At 31.0% G+C, this 4,945-nt stretch overlaps 1 long non-coding RNA gene across 2 annotated transcripts; it reads right to left on the reverse strand.

Moving 5' to 3' along the window:
- Window positions 1-604: 604 nt before the first annotated feature.
- LOC145637880 (uncharacterized) lies at window positions 605-3,355 on the reverse strand. Of its 2 annotated transcripts, XR_014114528.1 has the most exons (3): window positions 3,034-3,349; window positions 2,591-2,729; window positions 605-1,294 (listed from the first exon to the last, which is right to left on the reverse strand). It is a non-coding gene; the product is annotated as an uncharacterized LOC145637880 (long non-coding RNA). The 2 variants fall into 2 exon arrangements; XR_014114527.1 differs by having other exon boundaries at window positions 2,591-3,355.
- Window positions 3,356-4,945: the final 1,590 nt, after the last annotated feature.

Genomic DNA, 4,945 nt, shown 5'->3' on the forward strand with positions numbered 1-4,945 from the left:
AGGGTTTTTATCTTTAGGGTATTTAAATGTATGTATAATCACTAGTACATAAGTAGCATTAAGTAACACCCCAAAAGTGATACATAAAGTGGTAAAATTGTTATTATAGACAATAGGTAACACTTTAGTGGGTGATACATCCGCCCATGTTACCTAAGGTCTTATGTAACACTTTTGGTTACGTATGGTATCACTTTTAAAAGTGTTACTATAAACCCTCTTATGTAACACTTTTTATATTTTTAGTATCACTTTTAAAGTTTTACTTTTTATTTCTTATGTAGCACTTGCTTATCTTTAGTAACATTTTTCAATCATATAGTAACACTTTGTCCAACATTGTGGTATCACTTTTGCAAACTAATGTAACACCTTGTTGCTAATTAGGTAGCATTTTTCGATCATCTTTTGACATATGTAACACATTATTTGACATTATGTATCATTTTTGCTAGCTAATGTATCACCTTATTCATTAATAGATAACATTTATTATTATACAATACTGTTTTGATTATTTCAAATATTAAACTTTTTTATTTTTTAAATATAAATATAATATTAATGTGTACAACAACCACAAATGTCAAATTAACATAAACAATAAACAATAATTTGAAATTGATATAATTTCATAGTTTCTTACAAAAAACATCCATAAGCACCAATTTTTTTTGTTTAGCTAAACAATCTAATAATCGAAACAAAAGAAAATCAACTTTGGTCTCTACTTCAGACCACCAAACTCCAAAATATTCAGCGAAGTAGCAAACGGACAGCAGTAGTAACTTTAGATAGTAGCAGACAACATTATCAAGCCAACAGACAATGATAGTAGCAGACAGCGAAAGCAGCACTCGGCGGTAGCAGCAGACAAAAGTAGCAGCAGACAAAAGTAGCAGCACACGGCGGTAGTAGAATACAACAATAGCAGCACACGACAGTAGCAGGCATCAGTAACTGCAGCAACTAGCAATAGACGGTACCACAATACAAGGATATGTTTCGCATCAACAACCACCATTTATAAGTAGAGTAAGAAGAAATCCTATTGTCTGATAAATAGGAAAGATTAAATGACAAAAATTCATCTAGTATTACAAAGAGCAGATAATGAATGAATAAATAGTAATAATGAAATCTAGATTTGTGTGTAAAAATGAACTAAAAGCATAATAGATTAATAGGATACAGTCACCTTCAAATTACCTTACAGTTGCACGTAAAGTAATTTTGCAATTATCCATAGCAAATATATATACCCAACACAATAGTCGCCAGCTATTGTTATAACCTGTCATGGTTTCAAACTATCAATTATATTTTGCCTTACTTGTTAGTAAACAAAAACAACCCAGGACATGAGGCAATCAACTGGTATAGCATGTAGCTAACATAAACAATCTATTTAGTTAGTTGCATGGTGTATATGTGTGTGTGTGTGTGTATATATATATATATATATATATATATATATATATATATATATATATATATATATATATATATATATATATATATATATTTCTTGATGAATAAAGACAAGTAATAATGAATTTATTAATATCTACTTTGTATTGTTGATTAAATATTTTCATAAAATGGATATCTAGTCATGACAATTTCCCACTAGGAATCACATGATTCAAAGAAATGATACAAGAAACTTTATTAGGTAGTAATAACTTTGTGATCTGCCACTTAAATTCTAACAAACGTGGCAAGACCCCTTCTAAGCTATTGTAAAATGGAAGTCATGGAAAAAAAAGTGTTAAAGGAGGCGAGATATATTACTTCAAATTAGAGAATGATACATCATACACAGGCTAAAAATATGAAGACTAATAATGTTGACATTTCTTAGCTCTGTTTAGGGGAATAAAGAGTACTACTACAACTAACATAAAAATGCATGAATATACAACTATGATCATACGAACAACATATCAGAGCTAATCTAAGTCAGCATTGCAATCACAGCAAAAAAAAGTTGCTCATATATTATATACTACGTGTACATGTTAAAGAATAAGACAACATATCAAGCATTAAGAAGATAAACTAGCCACTTTGCTAATCATACTAATCCCCTAATAAAATTCAATTTATTTAGAGTTAAAACCCTTAAACCAACACTCAATTAATTAATGCATATTTTAACTACTCATCAAACTTTAGTCATTGCATAACTCTTATTAGTACCACTTTACAGTAAAGTAAGACTATCATGCTAAACTGATAGGCCTTGTACAACCGAGAGCTTGACTAGAAGTAACTGATAATGTAGCCATGAGAAAGAGAGATAAACATAGTATTAAAACCGGGTTTTATGACTAAAGTAGAATCTAAACTCATCAAACACTTGAAATCCCAAAAAATATGAAGCAAAATCCAGAAAAAAGGGTAAATTGCAGAAAATTAGCCAATTTATCATCTAAATCCCACAGAATTTAAGCCTGGAATATATGGGAACTGATGTAAGTATCACACATTTAATTTCTTACAATAGTAACAACTAATAAAATAATATCGGGTAATGAAAAATAAAAACCCAATTCCATAATAATTAGAGCTTTAAAAAACAAAATACCTTGCTAGGAGTGGTGTTTTGGCAGTAGCAGGAATAGCAGCACTAGCTTGAATATCAAACACCATTCCTCCAATTATAACTGGTATTGCCCTGGATCTCTGCATCTCTTTCACCCAAAATTACATGGATTCTCGACAAGCTTATGAGGAATCAATTCAAAAAGAAAAATTTAATTAAATTAGATAGATTAGACAACAAAGATCAAGTACAAGGTAAATCAAATCGGCGATAATCGAAACGAAGAAAAAACAAAATTTTCAAACTCATCTAAATACTTTGACCAATTCATATGCATGTAAAATTCAATATGAAATTAGTGAAATCAAACATGTTAATATGCAATTCAACATCAAATTAAGAAATCATTAACAAGATCAGAAAAAGGGAATTAAAACCCTAACTTTAGTTAGCTCAAATTCTTTAAAACCCTAACATGAACTAACCCTAACCCTAACTTTAAGGTGGAAGTCGCCGTTTGAGGATGGATGCTAGAAGGTGTCAATCTCTGCCTTTAAGAGGTGGATATCGCTGGCACGGGCTGTTGTGTACGTCTTCGAGTTGGAACACGAGTTGCGACGGAGGGAGGCTGCGATGGACGGGGGTTATAGTGGAGCACCGAGAGCGACAAGGGGGTAGCGGTGGAAGGCAAGGAAAGGAGGTGCAATGTAAAGAGATAGTGAAAGCTTGAGGGTTGGAGAAATACGGTGAGGAAGAAAGTTATGACTCTTGTGAAGTTGTGAGGTTGTGACTAAAAGTTGATTTTAATAAATTACTTGATAAGAATAAGAAAAAAAAAGGTTGAGCGTATCAAATTAAGTTTTTTTGTTCAATAAATAAATAAAATAAAATAAAATTAGGTTTATAGGTGCTATCTAATATCAAAGTGTTACAATAAAGTGTTACATAATATTAAAGTGTTACAAAAAATATTACCTAATACCATGATGTTACTAAAGTGTTACTTATAAATCAAACAATTATAAATTTTTTAAAGTGATACCAATGGGTGTTACTTAAGCCCAACTTTGTAGTAGTGAATATGAAATATTTTGAAATGGTAAAAAAAAATGTTCTTTTTTGGATTTTGGATTGGATATCCGATCCGATATCCGATTTTTTTTTTATATCCGAAATCCGAAATTTCGATATCCTATATCCAAAATTTTCGGATCGGGTGCGGATTGGATTTTCGGATTATCAGATACTTTTGCTTAGCCATACTTATATATGTTTAGTCATATGAAAAATCTTTTATGTCAAATATTCTTATCTATAACAAAATCTTACTTTATCTACCAAAAATCTAATCCTATTTTAAAACTATTATCCTCTGTTAAAAAATCTCATCTTATTTGCCAAAAAATCTTATCTAAGCTGCCAAAAAACTTACCTTATCTAATACTATTCTTTTCTTATCCAACAAATCTTATCTTATGTTAAAAAATCTTATTATCCTTTGTTAAAAACGTCTTATTTGACCATATTGCAAATCAATTTTACTTACTATAATTTCGATTATCTGTAAATTGACCTATTCTACTTACAACACTATCACTGTTAGAACTACAACTACATATTTACTATAGTAGTTTTAAAATGGGTAGAAATTCATTTTTTTTTTAACTTCTAGTGATGAAATTTATGACTACATGTTGCTTGATTTTATTGAGGGAAATCGACAACAACAAATCATTAAAGATGCATTAATATATGTGGTTAACAATCTTAATACCACTGTGTAACAACAACAAGAAGATGTTCAACGTCAGAGAAAACAAAGGGAATTTATACCACGCATAATCGTGAAGCAGCACATGATCAGTTGGTTACTGACTATTTCAACGACCAACCATAGTATGGTGATGATAAGTTTCGATGTAGGTTTCGCATGCAGAAACCTCTATTTATTAAGATGTGAATCAACTAAGTGAAACTGGCCGATTTTCCAACAACATGCAAATGCTAGTATGCGTTTGGGTGCTTCTACAATACAAAAGTGCACAACGGCTATAAGGATATTAGCCTATGGCTTCACAACTGATCTTCAAGCTTGGGGCAACTACGACTAAACATTGTATCACACACTTCATTAACGGAGTGATTTGTGAATTCTCAACAGAGTACTTGAAGAAACCATCCCTTGAAGATATCAATCGCCTTCTAAGAGAAAGAGAAGAAAGAGATTTTTTTGGTATATTGGGAAGTATCGACTGCATGTATTGGGAGTGAAAAATTGTCCGGCGGGGTGGAAAGGGATGTTTAAACCAATAAAATTACTGAATTGCTATTTGACGAATTAAAAATACTCAAGCTGACATTATTAATTACCATGTTACCCTTACTTTCAAATGTTAT

The sequence above is a fragment of the Chenopodium album genome, chromosome 7, assembly GCF_948465745.1.
Source record: "Chenopodium album chromosome 7, dcCheAlbu1.1, whole genome shotgun sequence".
Taxonomy (NCBI): Eukaryota; Viridiplantae; Streptophyta; class Magnoliopsida; order Caryophyllales; family Amaranthaceae; genus Chenopodium; species Chenopodium album.